General features: G+C 38.5%; 1 protein-coding gene and 1 long non-coding RNA gene across 11 annotated transcripts in view; one reads left to right on the forward strand and one right to left on the reverse strand.

The window, feature by feature from the left end:
• CMSS1 (cms1 ribosomal small subunit homolog) overlaps positions 1–19,842 on the forward strand; it is a 368,700-nt gene that overhangs the window by 292,482 nt on the left and 56,376 nt on the right. The window lies entirely within an intron of this gene.
• Positions 13,573–19,842, reverse strand: part of LOC129471429 (uncharacterized) — a 150,078-nt gene continuing 143,808 nt past the window's right edge. For all 3 annotated transcript variants that reach the window (XR_010118619.1, XR_010118621.1, XR_010118617.1), the window contains one exon: positions 13,573–16,032. This is a non-coding gene — a long non-coding RNA (uncharacterized lncRNA). The remainder of the gene's footprint in view (positions 16,033–19,842) is intronic.

A 19,842-nucleotide genomic window follows, 5' to 3' on the forward strand; every position in this document is an offset into this window, starting at 1 on the left:
GTTGAGATGGAGGAGAGAATATTGGTTGCCAGCATTGCACTGTATTAGAAGCCATGGAATGGTCCCTTCCAGCAGCTATTACAAACTGCACCCTGGGAAATTCAAACAAGAAAACCTTTGGGTTTCACTTCACTGGCCTTGCAATAAACATGTTTGTTCAAATAACAAATTGTTGCATTAAGATAGATCTGTCTGTGTTATCCTAAAGAAAAGAGTCTATGCCCTGTGTGTTGGCAGTATTATCAATGAACAGCTGATATTTATGTAAATATCAACCTTATTCATAAGAATCATGAGTACGGGTCTGTCAAGGTTCCTGACAGCTTGTTTAATCAGGCGCATTAACTCAGAGGTTTTCAGTTAGCAGAAGCGTCCTCTTACCTTATTTGCTTAAAGGCCCAGAGGCCATGTCACCAAATTGGGGCTTCTAGCCATCCACTGAGGAGAGGTGACTTTTCATTTCTCTGAAATGAAGCCAACTGCTCTCTGTGTGTGTTTGGATTGGAGAGCACAGATTACAATGAGAGTGGCCCTCTCTCACCCCCACCCCCATTGCCAGTCATGCCAAGTTACAGGGTAGGGACTGCAAAGAAGCTTGCTCAGGCAAAGCATCTAGATGGACTGACTGGTAGGAGGCCCCTTTGCTGGATGGCTCACCCTGACCTCTGCCCAAAGCTGGAATCAAGACCAAGATGACATAGCTGTGGTCACACAAAGCCCGTAAACTACATCAGTTGTCTTTGTTTATTCAAGAACTCTGAGCTACACTTTTTTTTTACACAAGAAATGTGAACCACACTTTATTTGAGATACTGCAGAAAGATGTAGCAATGTGGTTACCGTTTTATGAACTTTTAAATAAAACTGTTAGCAGTTCACAACTTTGTTTAAAGAACAATGACTTGGAACATAGGCCTGTGTTCCCAAGACCCAGAGGACAGTGACCAAGGCAGAGAAGAACCCAGTACAGATCCGGCTGACCAAGGCCTGCTTTGCATGCCCGGGAATCTAAAAGTTAAGCTTGAGGGCCTTTTCCTGTTTTGCAGGAGTAGTAGCAGTGAATTTGACCCCACTGCTTTGGTGATTTGCACTGATGTTCTCAGCTTGTTGGCTTTCATCAAGAAAAACTTTCATCAAGAGAAACTCAGAAAAAGCAGGGATGAAAAGAGTCACCCCTGTTATTTTCCCTTACCCCCAAAACTGGCTGAGAATCGCCATTTACAGCTTAACTAGCTCAGTATCTAGCTATTGCCATCCTTGTTTCTTCACTTCCATGTTTTTCTACCTCTATAGTTTCTTCTCTCTGTGACAGCCAAAACCTCACCTATGCGTTAACTCTAATCTTTCTGTAAAAGTATCTGCCTTTATTTAACTTTCTGCTCATGACATGATTTATGTATATAAGAATCTTCATTTACAGATTGTTTCTTTTACTATACTTAGGTGTAGCTATTGTTCTCTTAGCCTAGTCTTGGAAAGGGTGTTCACAAGTAAGCATTGTTTAAGTCTCATATACTTTCCTCTAACAGCATACAAACATTTATGCCTATAAAGATTTTTCTGGCCTGTTGACAAGGCTGATTTAGTAGATAATGTATTCTCCTACCAGAGCTTAAAGTTGAAATAACATATAATTGAAGCTGACCATTAATACTGATTTGGGAGTGGCAATATTTAGTTTGTAAGTACTCAGGAAATACATGAGCAATAGGAATTTGGACTAGTAATATCTTTTTAGACACATTTCTCACAACTCAGTTTAGCTCCCTGGAAGGCATTTCTTTTGAATCGACTACAATTCGTATCTAACAATTTCATAGCTTACAAGTAAGACTGTTATTAAAATGTTAACTAATTATGGGGCAAAAGGGACTTCCAGGAAGGTTCAGTAATCATTGAACAGGGTGGTTAAAGGGCTATAAAATTAACCGAAAACATAGCACTTCTCATATACCCTTTAAGCAGAATTGACAAGGTATTTCCTAGAGATTAATGACAGTCTGAGTTAATAGGCTGAGGGAAGGTCATTAATTCTTACACAAAGGTAGTCTGGAAAGTAGAAATGAAAAACAACTGCTAGGTCAAGCCGATGCAATCCCAGGAGACATTTCAGAAGATCAGTTTCCTTTTCAGAAGCCCATGCTTACTACTGTTGTCACTCTTCCTTCTCCACGTAGCATACCTCATACTCAGGCTTTTAACCTCCTGGGATGCAAGTAGTTTTTTGAAAGGAGCTTGTAAGTTCTCCATTTATCAAACAAAAACTTTTTTTAATCAATGAGCTTTCTTTTCTCACTTCAAACTTACAAACATCATCTTGGAAGTCAATTCAATTCACGTAGCTTCTCACCATCAGATGGTGTGGACAGAAAGTTGTGCCTGGGAGTCTAGAAGTCAAGACAGTCAGATTATACCTCCTAGGGGTTTCAATTAAATAAAATATCCATATGTGCTGTGTATAGCATATGGAGAAAATATGAAATTACTGTCAATGGTAGACTAGGATTGATGGAACAATCAGATACAGATACCACATAGTAAATCAGAAGAGGTTGACTTCTCAAAAGGATGCAGCAACAAGTCACTACAGCCAGGATACCATTATAAGCAGAGGTGCAAGCTTCCAGCTGTGGAATACTCTCCAGGGATTTACACTTGCAGATGATAATGTCAGACTGAAAGCTCAGTCCCCTTCCAGGCCAGCCTAGGCATGACTGATTCTACATGTAACCTAATCTGGATCTGTTCCAAGGACCCTCCCATCTAGCCAGATTTATTAATCTCAGGATTATGCAAGATATATTATGGCCTCAGGGGCAAGAAGGACTTCAGCAGAAGTGAGGGTAATGGTGGCAGATGATCTGAAGCCACCCATCTGAAAACTGCACCAAGAAACCCCACTTTGACTCTTTACCCAAAGAAAGATTAAGAGCTGGAGAGTGATTTCTTAGTTGAAAAAGATCTGTCTTCATGTATGGGTATCATTTTTTCTACCTGTGTTTCCCTGGTAAGGGCTGTAGGATCCAGAAGCATATGCATGCTCACCTGGCCTAAAGCATGTTGCTCACCTTCCTGCTGTAAATGTAAGCTTCCTTTTGAATGCTTTAGATGAGTTATACCCCATCTGATTCACTCAAATGGTGTCTGACTGGTGGTTGTACTACTCCTAACCTAATGCCCTGATCCCTGTAGTATGTTTTCATATGTCTGGAAAATTTAAGATGCCAAAGGTTATATTGCTGCTTTTTAAAAATATGCAGAAAGTTAATAAGATAACAGAAGTATGCTAAGGGAAACTCTGAGAAAAATGTTTTCTGGTCAGTAGATGAAGGGAGCCCCATTACAGTGGTGACTGGCATTTTGCCACCAATGTGTATCTGATCTAACTCTCAAAGAATAAATACTTGTGGATTTTGTTACACAGCCAAGAGATATAAATTTGTAGCTACCAGTTCAAAATGCTTAGTGCTGCAGGTACAGGTGAAAATCTTTATATTCTTCCATACAGTTAAAAAAAAAAAAAAATCCATGTTTTATATACAGATTAATTCCACTAGACCTAGCTGGACCTTTTGAGTTCTCTTTTCAACTGAAATTGCCTTTTAAAGATGAACTATCCAGATGTAGATGGGAATATAACAATAGAATTCTATGCTGAAAAAACTAGGTTATTTAGGTCATGATTGCAGTTTTATGATGCCATCTGGGAAAATGACGAAGTGCATGTGGGTTTTAAGTACACGAAAGTTTTTCTCCCTTCAGTAAGCATTATAGCCTCTTTTGACACTTTGTTGGTAGAATTTCTGAACACTTTGTTTACTTTGAGAGTGGTGAATCCACGGGTGTGTCATGATTTGAATTGGAGCTTTCCTTCTGCACATTTGGCAGGTATTTAATGCTTCAGTACAGTCTTTCTGAAACTAACCTAACCACTTAACGATAGGCTAGTAAAACTTGCAGTCTTGTGAGTATAAATGCTGTCTTTTTAAATTAGGAAAGAACAAATAAAACCCTGTTGGAAATTCCTTGTTTTAAAAGGAGTAATTTAATGCTCTACTGTTAACATTCTCCCGAGGTAGTATTACATAAATAATTACTGCTAGACAGGAAGAGTCATTTCCCATTATGGAATAATTTTGCACATTTAGGAATTTCATTATCTCCTCAGAATCCTCTGGACTGTGAGGCCATAAATTAACACTTTTTTGATTATGGAACCTTCATTACATGATTTATATTTTATGGTAGAAGAGAGCAAGAGAATTAAAAAAAAAAAAAAAAAAAAGTTACTTGCTTAGGGCCAGAGAATCTCAGGGAAGGGAAAAGGATGTTTCTACCTTTCTAACATAGGTCAAGAAAATTTCTGGTTTACATTTAATAATCAATTTTCTGGGATTTTTCTTAATGCAAAAACCATGAAATGAGGCATTTTAAATTCATACCTGTCCATGGATGTGTACTCTAGAGCATTGGTTCTTAACTTAGGGGCCCAAAGAAAATACATGATTCAAATGCCAGTTCCTTTTATTTCTAGATGACATTTCTAGCCCACGGCTTCTTAATTTGGTCCAGGGAATCCAAAGTTTTGTGTCTGTGTGAAATCTAACTAGGTCTTGTAGCATTTGTCAGCCTTTCAGAAGGAACTGACCACATTGTCAAGACTGATTATTTTTTATAGACCCAACATATAGCACCATAGTGGGAGTTTTCTATATTAATGATAATGATAATAACAGCCTCTCATTATTGAGCACTTATGTGCCACTAACTGTGCTTATTACTTACCAAGGCAGATACAATTCTTATCTGCATTTTATGACTGAGGAAACATGAGGCTTTAGAGGGTAACTTGTTGAGGAACACTCTGAAATGGAATTAGAAGCCAGTGATGCCATCTGGGAAAATCTATGCCCTTAGGCATTAAATGCATTGTGGTACATTCTGGTTTTGACTCTGATTTTGTTTGATATTCGTGTATTCAATTCAAACAGTCCTCACTGTATTCTAGTGGTTGGGCATTGCTCTGTATCTAGATGCTACTGTGTTACAATTCCGAGATCAACATTGGATTACAGGACCCAAGACAGTGTCTGGCACTCGTTTGTTTGCAAATGAACAAATGTATGCCCCTTCCAAACATGGCTTGGGTCTTCTTTTGTGATACACCTCATGCTCAGCACAGCATGTGGTTGTGGTGGCTGTTGTTTTTGACAAACAGTAGGCTTGCTATAATGTCTATCTGAATACTAAAATCAGATCATATTCCCTTGTAACTGTATACCTGTCAGAAGCCAGCAGCTTCTGGCCAGTTTCGCAACATGACATTTGGAAGGCAGGTACTTGGAGTTTATTGCGTAGTTTTTGGTCCCATTGCGTAGTTTTTGTCATGCAGTTTGACAGTCAGTATTATACAAGAACAGAGTTGAGTTTTCTGGGTTCTACAGGATGATGGTTTTTAACTGTCTCTTAAAAAAAAAAAAAGCATATTTCTCTGCCACTGACTTTCTCAGGCCTCAATTCTTCTGCTGTAAATCAAGGTGGTTGGACTCTATTAGTCATTTTTTAAGGGTTCTTTTTCTTTTATGTATTTTAATATCCTAAAAAAAACTTTTTCAATGAAAATCTGCAAGAATTCCATACAACACCAAAGCAGAATACGCTGGTTGAAGTTTGAAGTGGGATTCTCTCAATATAGAGCCACACAATAAGGTATGCTTTACATATAGTAAAATCACCTCTTATATAATGTACAATTCTGCAAATTTTGACAAGCTCATGCAATCATGTAACCACCATTATAGTCAAGACATAAAGCAGTTCCATCACCCAAGATGTTCCTGCTCACCCTTTTGTAGTCGGTTCCTCCCCTCAGCGTCAGCTGTTGGCAACCACTGATGTGTTTTCTGTCCCTATAGTTTTTGGGGTTTTTTTTCCACAATGTTGTATAAATGAACTCATTCAGGATGTAGCTTTTTGAGTCTGGGTTCTTTCAGTTAGCATAATGCAATTGAGGTTCATCCATATTGTTGTGTGTTTCATTGGTATTGCTGAGTAATTCATAATATTGATATACTATAGTTTGATTATTCATTCACCAATTGAAGGGGTTGTTTCCAGGTTTTGGCAATTATGAATGAAGCCGCTGTAAATATTGTTACCTAACATTCTAAGGTTAATGATATATAAGTTAGCTGCTAAAGTAGATGAAAAAGCATCAAACTCAGGAATCATTGAGGGAAGAGATAGGCACTGCAATCTGCATCTGCAAACGTTTCTTTTATGACCCCCCCAGCACCCCCCCAACCAAAGAATCCTTAGTAACTTCTCTACCCATACCCACCCTTCAAACTGTTGGCAACCATTTTTTTTCTTGTTCGAAGAAGAAAGATTAGGAGATGTCATCGGAAACAGAGCCAGCCCAAAGATAAATGAAGTCACTAATACACCCCTGGTAGCTTTGGGAATATAATATTTTTACATTGATTGGAAGGAAATGCAATAATAAGTTTTAAAAACTTGAACTACTAACTGCACCTGCTTAGAATCTAAAACCAGAGTGGAAAACATAAGGTTAACCCCACATGCTCCCTGATCAAATGCAAAGGTTCTTAAAATAGCTTCATTTAGAGCTGTTAGGAGCAGCTGAAACAAGGAGCTGGTGTTCCTAGTCACAACCTGTCAGTTTAGTATCATGGTTCAGAAGCAGCTGCCTCTGTACTTTTTTGTTTCAGGGCCAGGAGCAGCAACTCTAAGGAGAAGCACAGAAGCAGCTTTATCCCGTTTGCTGTCCTCCCCTGCATTCCAATTTCCTAGTCAAGTGATTGTCCCTGGAACCATCATGAAGATACATGTCATCCATTTCAAGCCACAAATAGAGAAAAAAGTAGCTAAAAGCCTCCAAGGAATTACAACAAACTTTAAATACATGTACAGGAAATTCCAGGAAGAATGTAAAAAGAGAAATAAAGTCGTGTATTTGCTTGGTCATAGCTAATAATAGACAGTACTAGCTATGTGGCTTAACTCTCAAAATCCATCAGAAAAACCTTTTCCATTCACTGCTCTGCTCAGCTCTGTATAGCTCTCCATTACCTGTGCTTACCATTTTTCCATATAGAGTATTTTTTCTTGTGAATTTTTCCTCTTACCCATGATAAACTGCTTCTTCACAACAGCCTACTTACGCTTGCACCAGAAGCAGGATCTGGACTGGGTAGACAATTGTCTGATCTGATATGACAATGTTTTGTGTTGCTAGGCTGGTGGCACTAACCAGCAGTGTAAAATTCCATTTGCATTTTGCATGTAGGTGGATATACTAATATACTATACTGTTCCTGTCCTAAACAGTCACAAACTTCTTAAAATCTTATCACTCAGAATGATTTTTTATTTCGTTACAATAATAGGAGTCAATTCAGAGCTTTACAGCCCAGTTCGCCATATTCTACTTCATCATTCCACCCAAAAAGAAGAAGAAAAAGCAGTAGCTTATATCTCTTTTAGCAACTAAACTGATTTTTCAAGGGCCAGAAGGAAGAACTCTAGGGTAAGGACCTAGAAGGGCAATGGAGGCAGGAAGAGGGTGGTAGGGGGAGGTGTGAAGCTTTCCTCTATCTGCATGGTTTCCTGTTTGCTAATACCACTTTCAAACAATAGGTCAGGGCTATGAGTACTCATGTTGAAAACGCAGAATTTTTCTAGTCCTTTATTTAAGAGATTACTCCATGCGGCTGTGCATTAGAGAAAACGTTAGCTGGGCTAGTCCCTTAAATATCTAAAACTTAGTTTATCCATCTGCTGAACAGGGAATGGTAATACCTGCCTTTCCTACTACATAGGGTCAAGTGACTAATTGATATGTGAGTTTTATACACAATATAAAACACCTTGTAGGTATAAATGACATTGTTAATGCCATTATGAAAAGTCTCCTCAACCAAGATGAGAAGCACAGTAGGGCTGCTCTTTCAGTGTAGGCTCCAGTGATTGACCGTCAGATGAAACAGAAAATCTTGAACTATTGTCAGATTTGAACCCTAGACTTCTAAGAGGCTATAATACAAATTTTCTTCTGTCTTAGACTTCCTGTCTGACCCAATTCTGAAGAAGCAGATGGTATCAGTATGGAAGGTTTTTGTCTAACATCTATAGCTTGCACCAAAATGTCAACATCCCTCAAAGAAGGCTCAAGTATTTGCACTAAAATGTGTTTTCTAATTCAATTATTTGATGCTGAGATGGTATCTAAAATTGTCTCCATATCTATGTTGAACAACATGCACAATACACAGATTCAAATCACTAGTAATCAGACTCTGTGCAGATTCCTACACTCAGGGCATCTGGAGACCATGTTTGCCTCATTCACTGTTATAATCCCAGTAACCAGCACAGGGCCTGGCACAGAGTAGGCATTCTAAAATAGTTGATGAATGAATGAACAAATGAGCAAACAAACTAAGCTATTACTATAAAAGTGTTCCCCGAATATAACTAAACAAACTTACTGTGCATTGCTGGTAGGCACTAGTTCTACCCTAAGGAAAATAAAAGCTACTAGCACTTTTTCTTTAAATGTTTTTTAATGTAACATGTTAGAAAGGTGAAGCGGGTATTACATTGGTAATGAAAATTTTGCTTTAGGTTAGAACATAGAATAATATGTACTGTAATCGGAAGAAAAGAAGATAGAGCCCATTACATTTAGGTTTTTTGCATCCTGGGACCTGCCTAACTCTTGGCAAGTTGCAATGGCAGTCTCCTACAATAGCACTCTATTAAAGGCACCATCATTTCAATGGCACAATAAAATATCTTCATCTCCAGTGCCAGCGCCACTACCTAAGACCGAGTCTTCACTAAATTTATTACTTAAATTTATTGCTAATTTATTGCTTAAATAAAACTTAAGCAAAAAAGACAATTACACATGAACCTCAATAGAAGGTATACTCTAAAATTAAATTGTCACTCACTTTTTAAATAATGAATGCTTTTCTTTGCTGCAGAACTTTTACAGAGTATCTTTGTATTGGTGAGTATAAGAACCCAAACCCCACATTGCTTTGGGAAATTACTGAGAAAATTCTCATCAGAGTAGACCTTAATTACCCAGGTGGAAAGAGCCCACGAATATTATTGCTGCCTTTAGAAATTTTTATTAACAAACAGCTCTTACAGTATTTATGCTGATTTTTAATTAAGCATAATGAGAGTTTCATAATAGTGTCAACTGATAAATGTAGAGAAATGTTTACTTGGAATATTTGGCTTTGGGAGATAGCAGATTGATAAATCAGAAAATGTCATCACAGGAAAAACATGTTTAACTGTAGCTAAAGGAACATTGCTGTAATTGCAATGCATTATCTCTAGTCTTAACTACACCATGTTCTCCTTTATGCATATCTAATACACACGTGGAATATGGTAGTGTAGTTAAACAGTGTGTGTGTTGCACCTCTTCTATTCCTTCCTGAGATGTGAACAGACAATGAATAAAGAAAGATATGTAATCATTAATTGGTGTGGAAAGAAAAAAGAATAACTGAATATGTCACAACCATTGTAACTGAACACATATCTCTCTTCAGTGGAGCTCCTATATACAAAACTGTGCAGCCACCCTAAACATTGAATAATCCTCCCATTGAGGAGTGCAGTGAGCAGAATTTTCTGTGATATCATTTGGCAGCAGCCTAGCATCATTTCCCATTTATATCCAGATGTGATGTGCCCATGGATATCCAGTCATCTTCTGTGGGGTGTTACAGAACAAGCTCTTGATAGGTATCTCCCAAGACCTGCCAAAAACCCTATCTCAGAAACCTGCTTCTGTTCTCTGGCTCTCATTCATTAAATCTTAACATCAACAGAAGGTAAACAAACAAAAGAAAAAAGATACAATCTAGTTGCCATTTGAAGATGTTAGTTTCTTCCACTAATCTTTCCGTGAAAAGAGAATTCCTCTTTTGCAATTTAACCTATTCAGTATAATTCTCCATTTTCAACACATTGTGATGATTTTGACATTGTATATTGATCATTCACATCAGCTTACAAAATCAAGCTATTAAGAAGGAAAGCCATTTATCCAAACATACTTTGTCTTTAATTTTTGACTATTCATCTTACTCTTAACAGGATAACAATTTAAAGTTTCATTTTGGTTTTCTTTCATGTGTATCACTTCAGTAAAACTTACCTACTGTCAGGATAGTTCCTTTATTTTGCAAGCAACTCTTAGTCATTTTAGCCTAAAAAGTCGTCATCTGTCATGAGCTCTTAATCATACTACGTTCCCTGGCATAATATTCACAAGATCCTACTTTTGGAGAGTGGTGTTGGCCACTCCTAGCTGGTGAATAACACAGAAACATCCCAAAGCCTCTTCTCAGCAAGGATGGGGACACTTAGCTTACCGTGCAGGTACCTTTGTTGATCACGCCTGGTAATTCCTTCTTCTCATCCCCGCCAAAATCCAACAGTGGAATCCAGGACCAACAACAATGTTTTCTTCTTCTCTTTTTGGACACCCTCTCAGTTTTTGTTTTGTAGGCTTGAAAGCCACCAAGAGTTTGCAACCAGGGGCCAGTGATAGCTCTGCAAAGGAGAGGTAGTGGGGAGCCCAACAACAAGTGGGCCCAAACACTAAATATTGCCCTCTTCCCTCTCTGGGCAGTGTCCTTCATGCTCTGAAGACAGGCAGCCTTACCAAAACCCTTACCCCACAGCTTGCCAGTCTCTGTGGAAGAAAGGTTCTAACTGGACTGGGTTGCAAGATGAGGTGACCCAAAAGCCAGGAACCATCTGCCCAGAGCAAACAAGTAGAGGCAGGCACAGGCTCTGTGAGCACGTCTGTGTGTGTGCGTGTGTCTGTGTGTGTGTGTTTGCATGCCTGTGCCCAGCAGCTGCTCTCCAGATTAGAAGACACCACTCTTTGGCCAGCAACTCTGAAACACCCTCTTGGGTAATTTTAAATTCATGTGCACATCTTGGCTGAGAGTAGAAACTTCCCAAGCACAACCTAGGTCCCTTTCTTTGCTGTGTTGCTACCCCAGATATATTGTGAACCACAGACAGCAGTGCTAGCACCTTAGGAACAGATGCCCAGATGGACATTAAATTGCACCTCATTTTGTACCCTGCAGCCATGAACTGATGTAAGCCTTGTTTGTGATTTAAGTACACATGGCCCCTTCTTTGACACCCATAACCCAAGGCACTGTAAACATTCGCTATTATTAACGCTGTGTTGGACTCAAACTTGAATGCCTGCCTGTTCCATTTAGTGCCACAGGAGACATGAGGGCGAACTGCTGAGGAAACTCTAGAGCAACATCGGAATGCATGGTGGTATGTTTATTATTTATTATTATTATTTGACATTCTGTTTTATATTATTCAAGTGTTAAGAAAAGCTTCATACTTTGGATTGCTAAAATTTGAAACATCTAATTTTCTTTAAGTAGCATCACTTGTTCAGATTGAGGAGTTGGATAGAAGGGAGGAGTTTGTTCATTTATTCAACAAATATATATTTCAGCATCCATTATGTATCAGATCATCTACCAGACATGCCTACCACCTGCCCAGTGCTCAAGTCATGCATTATCTAATTTAATCCTCACAGCATCCCTTTAAATTAGTCCTACTCCTGGTGATCTAATGAGAAAACCAAAGATCAGAATAATTTAATAACTTCGTAAGATCTCACAGATGATAGATGTAAGACTGAGGATTCAAAATTGAATCTGAGTTACTCCAAAGCCCATGCTCTTTATTTTTAATTTTTAACATCAAAATAATTTCAGACTTATAGAAAAAATACAAGAATAATAAAGAATTTCCATATGCTCTTCACTAAGGTTCTCCAATGTTTAACATTTTACCACTGGTTGTATTCTCCCTCTCTTTGTCTTTCTCTCTCTCTCTCTCTCTCTCTGTCTCTCTGTCTGTCTTTCTCTCTCTCCCTCTCTCTCTCATCCTCCTTTCCACCCCTGTGAGTTTATTTTGGTGTGTGTATATTTTTTTCTGAATTAATTTATATACTTTAGTGTGATTATCTTAAAAATATAAGTATACTCTTCTACATAACCACAGTATAACAATTAAATTCAGTAAATCAACTTTACTTTCTAATCCATAGATCCCATTCAACTTTTCATCAAATGTCTCAATAATATCCTTTATAGAAAAAAATGGTTTTTTAGTCCACGATTATGTGTTGCATTTAGTTGCCTTGTCTCTACGTTCCTTCAATCTTGAACAGTTCTGTAATCTTCCTTTTTTATATGTGACCTTCACATTTTTGAAGAGTACATTTTGTAGAATGTTCCTTAGTTTAGATTTGTGTGATGTTTCCTCATTGTAAGATTGAAATTTTCTATTTTTGCGGCAGGAATACTACAGAAACAATGCTCTATTCTTCTTAATCATATCAGGAGTCACATAAATGGAGTTAGTCTTATAACCAAACCCACTTGCTTAAGGTGGTATCTGTTAGATGTACTCACTGTAAAATTATAGTTTTTCCTTTTGCAGTCAATAAATATTTTGTGGGGAGATACTTGGAGACTAGGAAAACATATTGCTCTTAAATAAACTATCTTAGAGTGAAGAAGAGCATTCCCTTCTCCTCACTTATTTTTCTGTTTATTTATATCAACATGAGCTCATAAATTGCTGTTTTATTGAATGAATTATAACTCACTAAAATCATTATTTATTTTAATGCTCAAATGATCTCAGATGTGGCCCTCATGTTTTTCTGAGTACTTTCTTACCTTCTGGCACAAGAAAATGTTCCGTAAGCATCTTGTACTTTCTCTGCCCAGCTCTGGAATTAGCCATATCTTCGAGAAGACCTCCATCCATTATGGAAAATGGTATTTAGAAACCAAGATCTGGGGATTCCATGAGCTCATTGCTTCCAGGCCCTTTCAGGTAATAGGCTAGGAAACACAAACACACACATGCGCCTATATGTGTTGCTCTATCTATTTATATTAAAGACTATGAGATCACATTGATAGCTGCATTTGCAATCTAACACCATAGAGGTAATTTAGCTTTTAACCCTTTCCATATTTTTAACTCCCTTCCCCAACAGTGAGGGTAAGGTGGTTTCTGTTATCCTCAGAATACTTATGTATTTGCTCATTGCCCCTGTGGGTAAGGGCCCCTTTGGCCCTTAGTCTTTTTGGCCCCATCATCCCTGATTTCTCAAGGAAAAGGAAAGGAAGTAGTCAAAATTTTTTAAATAAAAAAGAAGGAAATGATGAGAATAAGAGTTTCATGTTCTTTCTATACCATAAAGTATCTGTATCTTCATGGCAAGGTAGGTATTAGAAATCATCACGCAATCTCTGTGAAGGTGTGAAGATGTCATGGAACCAAAAGTTTATAAAGACTGAGGGAGGAGTTCAATTATTTATTCACATAAATAAATAATTGCCATGTGTCAGGCACACTGTGAAAGACGTAGCCCTTGTCCTTGTGAACCTATAATCTAGTGGATTATTTTTATTATAGTTGCTATTTATTATGTCACACTTTGGCAACACTACATTAAGTACATTGAGCACTTTATTTATGTTATTTGATTTTAATTCAGACAGAAACCCTATGGGAGAAACAGTCTTTTTTTCCAACTTTACGAAAAACGGAACTGAGGTTTTGAAAGATTAAGTAATCTTTCCAACATCACTGAGATAATTAGTAAGAGACTGGGATCTGCATTTAGTTTGGTCTGACTTCTGAGGCCTAACTCTAAAAAATAGGGCTATATGAGAAAAAAATAAGGTGGAATTATTCATCATGGTGGCATCCAGAGGAATCATGATTTATAAAATCTTGAATGCAAACTCTCTTACAGAACTGTGCTATCCAGTACATTAACTACTAACCACGTATGGCTATTAAGAGCATAAAGTGTGGCTAATTCAAATGGAGATATGCTGTAATTATGAAATACACAGCAGATCTCAAAGACGTTAGAAAACAACTAATGTAAAATATCTCAGTAATAATTTGTATATCGATTACAGGTTGAAATGATAATACTTTGGATAAATTGGGTAAAACAGATACACTATTTTTTTTTTTACCTTCACAATAGCCAAAAGGTGGAAACAACCCAAATGTCCATCAATGGATAGATAAACTGCAGTATATATATACACACACACATATATATACATACAATGGAGTATTACTCAGGCTTAAAGAAGATTGAAATTCTGATACATCCTACAATATGGATGAACCATGAAGACATGCTAAGTGAAATAAATTAGGCACAAAAGGACAGATACTGTTATGATTCCACTTGTATAAGGTACCCAGAATTGTCAAATTCATAGAAATAGAAAGTAGAATAAGGTTATCAACAGCTGGTGGGAAGGAATGATGGGGAGAATTGTTTAATGGGTATAGAATTTCATTTGGGGATGATGGGAAAGTTCTGGAAATGGATAGTAGTGATGGTTGCATACCAGTGTAGTTGTACTTTATTTCACTGAGTTGCACACATGAAAAGGGTTAAAATGGTAATATGTTCTGTATATTTACTATGATTTTTAAAAATTGGTTTTGCCATTTCTGGAAAATTTAACATAACATACACGGCTTATATTATATCTCTGTTAGATAGCATTGCTATAGTATTGTATTATTAATACAGAAAATTATTTATTAAACTCTTCCCTTTTCACATGGCATATTTCAGAGATTTTGAAATATTAAATGATCCTACATTAGACTTTTCACCTCCTGATCAGTCAGCTTTGAAAGAGTTACAGGACAGCTTTTCACTTACAGTTGTATTAGTGACATAGACTTTTGAAATTAACTTTATGAAACACTAGCCATTTGTTGTCTTAATACTTCATTTTCCAGTTGCAGAGTATCCATGCGGCCTCTGTTCAAGCACTAACATAATTGTCTCAGCCTATGTAGATCCTACAATATAATTATCTTAAAATCCCATCTCAGTGTAAACTTTCTTGGGTCCATGGAATTGATATTAGTTGATCAGTTAACTTTCAAAATTTGACCCCAGGGCAGACACTCTTTCCCCTTCCTGTGGCCTTTCTGTCACAGCATCTACCAAAAATGGGTATCTGTATGGGGAGGAAAGGAGGGACTGTATTGGGCTGACTCGTAGGTATCGTCCTACAGATAACTGAAAGAATTGTGAGTCCATAAGCAGAACACATTCTCTGAAGATGTCTTAGTCCCACCCACTGACAGGTGACCAAGCAACCAAGTAAAGAAGGGAAATATCAAGAAAAACATTCCTAATATTTTGGTGGTTGTGTTGTTGTGTTTTTTGTTTTGTTTTTTGTTGACCTCTGAGCTTCAGTTTCCTCCTCTGTGAAGGTTTTGCACTGGAAAAGATGTCTTAGTTCTATTTTAGTACTAACATTATATGAGTCTGTGAATTAATGACTTTAAAATGATTCAGGAAAGCCTAATACTGTGCTTTTTGCTAGATTTTACAATTATTACTGCACATGTCTGCAAGGTGTTGACAGATATGTATTGCTAATTCTAGAAAATATGATGAGGTATAAATTGTCTATTTTGTTTCTATGAATTATAAAGGAAAAATGAATTCTTGTAGCAGAGCTAGATCACAGGACATCAGTTTCCCCCAGGCATGCCTACTATTTCTTGACACATCCCAAATCCCATCCTTCCCACTGTCCCCTCTGTATCCCAGGTGGATCATGTAACCCTCCATAGTGCTCCCAAGGCACCCAGAGTTTAACCACACTTTACCCTCAATCCCATGTTATTGCAATTGCCAAGCATACTTGTCTCTTCCCCACTAATGGGAAGTTCTTGGGGTGCAGAGTGCACCTTCCACTTTGCAGTTACAGCCTCTGGCACATAGTCAATACACAACACATCATAGAATTTATGCATCTTTCAATGGATGAAGCATCTGACCTCTTTAACCAAGTGAACAAAGGATGAGAGTAGCAGCCCCAGAGGAAAGCAACTTCAGAACAGCATCTCACTGAGCTAGAAGGTGAAAAAATAAGAAAATTACACATATTAAACCAATTAGTCATTTTTCAATTCCAGGATTGTAAACTTTTGTCCTAACAGACATTGACTAACAGCAAAATTGACAGAATTTCACGTATTATCCTGTTCTTAATGTTCCTTAAGAGTGGGATTATTTATATGCAAAATGGAAAGTTCTGGATAATCTACAAAATAGACAAATATCTCCAAGTTTACAGGTTTATTTAGGAACTGGTATAATGAGGGGAGCCTCTGTCTTCCTTTGATGCCTACCTATAGGCAGTGTTTAGGTATTAGACATTTTAGAGCATCATAATTTTCTCAAGTGAAAATGATAATAAGAGGTTAACTTTTTTAAAAAATGAGGAAAACATGTTCTTGACCTCTGAAAATTGTTGTTGCAAATAATCTGTACTCTCCAGTTTCCAGGGACTATCTCTTCATGTTCTTCAATAATGCCAAAATACCAGGTGACAGCTGTTTTAGCTCTAAGACATTCCTCAAGTGTCCTATTTTGATGTCATTATGTAATGCTTTTCTTTGGCATAGCTATCATCGTTCAGTAGCCTTGTTGATATCTATCACTGCATTGCTTTCTTCCTTGTGTGCCCATATTACTTTTCCAAATAGGCACTGGTTCTCTGAAATGTAGAGTAAAAGAGAGGGAAGGGATAATTCTAGCAACATCTCAAATTGGACCAATGTCTTCTCCTTGGCTAAAAGGTTCCTTTTGCACAGGAAAATACACAAGTTAGAAGTCTTTCTCCCCTCTCAGCCTTCCTTCTGTCTAAAAATGTTATTTCATTCTAATCCTGTTTTCTGTATTAATTGCACATCTTATAAAGAGGTATTATACCAACAGTGTTAGGTGTGGCACCTAGCACTGTGCTAGGTCTTGGTCCTTTAAAGACAAAATGTTGTCCTGTCTCTGTCGCTCAGGAACTCATAGTCTAATAGGAGAGGCAGTATGAAATTCTCATTTTAATAGGCTGAGTGTTCTGATGTAGGGCTGAGTAGCCTGTTGTCTGAGTATTCCTGAGGTGGAGGTCAGGGAGGCTTCACAGGTTGGGGGTGGGGGTGCAACTATTTTAACTGGACACCTTGGGCAAGGAGCAGTTGGTTTCTGGCAGGAAAAGAGTAAGAAGGAGGGCATTCTAGGCAAAGGACAGAGAGTCAACCCAGGCACCCTGGCAGGAAAGCGCAGGATGGCTTCAGCCCTGGCAGCTGCCCCATGCCTCAAGGACAGGGCTATGGCATCCAGCTTTGTACTCGTGAAAATTGTGTGGCTCAGCTTTAACTTTGATACCACTGCATGCCCTGTATTTAACATAAAGCCTTAGATAAACCACTTATGTCACAGCTTTCCCAAAGTGACCCCTGAATTCAAGCAAACTTTTTTTTTTAATACTTTAAGTTCTGGGCCACATGTGCAGAACGTTCTGTTTTGTTACATAGGTATACACGTGTCATGGTGGTTTGCTGCACCCATCAACTCATCACCTACATTAGGTATTTCTCCTAATGTTATCCCTCCCCTAGCCCCCCACCCCCCTACAGGCCTGGTGTGTGATGTTCCCCTCCCTGTGTCCATGTGTTATCATTGTTCAGCTCCCACTTATGAGTAAGAACATGAGGTGTTGGTTTTCTGATCTTGTGATAGTTTGCTGAGAATGACGGTTTCCAGCTTCATCCATGTCCCTGCAAAGGACATGAACTCATCCTTTTTTACGGCTGCATAGTATTCCATGTTGTATATTTGCCACATTTTCTTAATCCAGTCTATCATTGATGGACATTTGGGTTGGTTCCAAGTCTTTGCTATTGTAAATACTGCCACAATAAACATACGTTGTGCATGTGTCTTTATCATAGAATGATTTATAATCCTTTGGGTATATGCCCAGTAATGGGATTGCTGGGTCAAATGGTATTTCTAGTTCTAGATCCTTGAGGAATCGCCACACTGTCTTCCACAATGGTTGAACTAATTTACACTCCCATCTCAAGCAAACTTATCCTGGTGCTCTGAGGGGGCCCCTGGTGTCACCTCAATGCATGTTTGCTGACGAAGGATGCTGGGACCTCAGAGGCTGGCCTCACGGAAGGGCTAGAAATAGGTGAGGCTGCTCCCAGCAACAGAACCAGTAGCATATGTTACAAGTGAGGTATTTGAACACTGCAAGGAGAATCTCGGCAAATGGCTGCGGCACAATTCCAGGTGTGCTCCTTGGGTTGGGGCCTGATCCCAAGCAGCAGATAGGGAATGAGTAGCAAGAGATATGGAAAGATAAGAATTATGCAAGGAAGCAGAACCCCATGCAAATAAACTAGGTGCTGAGCAGAGCTATAGTCCTAACAGAGAAATTAAATGCATGGAGGATACCAAGGGAAAAGTTTGGGCCTATACCCTGAGCAAATCAGGAGGTGATTGGAGAAAGACTGCTGTTCATGCTGTGTACAAGTACCCAGAACCCACTGCAGGGTTTCCAGAGAGCATCCCTAGGCAGTAAGACAATTCTAGACCTCCCTTTCTGGTGTGGGTGGGCTCCTGGTAACCTACAAGATTTGGTTTTGCTGGCTGAAGAACCAGACAGGACACAGTGTGAAGACTCAAGATCTTCCATTTTAGCCACTGGGCATGGTTGGAAAAACAAGACTGGCACCCAGGGTACTTCTTAGTTTCCAACAACTCCATGATTTGGCAGCCTAGGCTGGAACCACATGGCAAAGTGACAAGGGTATTCCTCCTTAGGCCAGCTTCACAATAGCTCCCCAGGAATACATTGTGCTATTCATTCTTAGTGTTCTGTTGCTTCACGTTAAGGTTCTTTGTAATTTTTCTTCAGTTAAGGAACACCATGGCACATACATAATAGGAACTCTGCTCTCAACCGCAAATAGCTTTAAATTAGGACTAACCCCTCTCCCCCTTATGCAAAATTCATTGTGTGCCAAACATGGTGTTTTAAAGCAATCGTTTTGAAACTTTCTAATTGCAGCCATACATCAGCTGTCCATTCTCTCAGCTTCTCAAGTCCAGTCAGGGTGTTCCTGGTTAAAATGAATACATGAAAAACCTCTAATAGTAATCCAGATTTATGGTAGTACAATAGTATTTATGGTAGTAAAAACATAAAATATAAAGATGCCCTTCTTTATAAAAAATTTATTATTTGCAATTATATTCATTTCATTCATCTATTCAACATTTATTACATGTCCACTATGTCCAGGCATATCTTGAATACTGGGGAGATTATATTTAAAAAGCAGATGTTATTGGTCCGTCCTATCTTGGAATGTAAAGTCTATGGGAAGGATCAAATAAAAACAAGGTAACAAATCAGATGATAAGTACATCTTGTGATAGTGCTGTAATAGAAAGGAAGAGAAAATCATGACAGAGAATTGGGGGAGGGAGCGAACCTCTGATGTCCGAGGAGACCTCTCTCTGAAGGGGCCCATTTAACCTGAGATGGGAGTGATGTGAAGGAGCTAGAGGAGGAAGCGTTCAGGTCTGAGAACAATAGGTGTGAAGGCTCTGGGGCAAGAAAGGAGTTTGCATGTTCTAGGCACTCCAGGAGGTCAGCATGGCTGGGGTATTGTGAGCCAAAGAGGAGGCAGTGGGATTGAAGGAGGAAGTAGGGTCCCAGTTAGGGGAGCCCTGCAGGTGGTGCTAGGGAGTATGAATGTTATTTTAAGTATAAAAGCAGACTGCTGCGATATTTTAACCTGGTAGGTTACGTGATCCTATTTACCTTTTGGAAAGATCTTTTTGGCTTTCGTGTGGAGAATGGAAGGGTC

This window comes from Symphalangus syndactylus, chromosome 21 (genome assembly GCF_028878055.3).
Source record: "Symphalangus syndactylus isolate Jambi chromosome 21, NHGRI_mSymSyn1-v2.1_pri, whole genome shotgun sequence".
NCBI classification, from domain to species: domain Eukaryota; kingdom Metazoa; phylum Chordata; class Mammalia; order Primates; family Hylobatidae; genus Symphalangus; species Symphalangus syndactylus.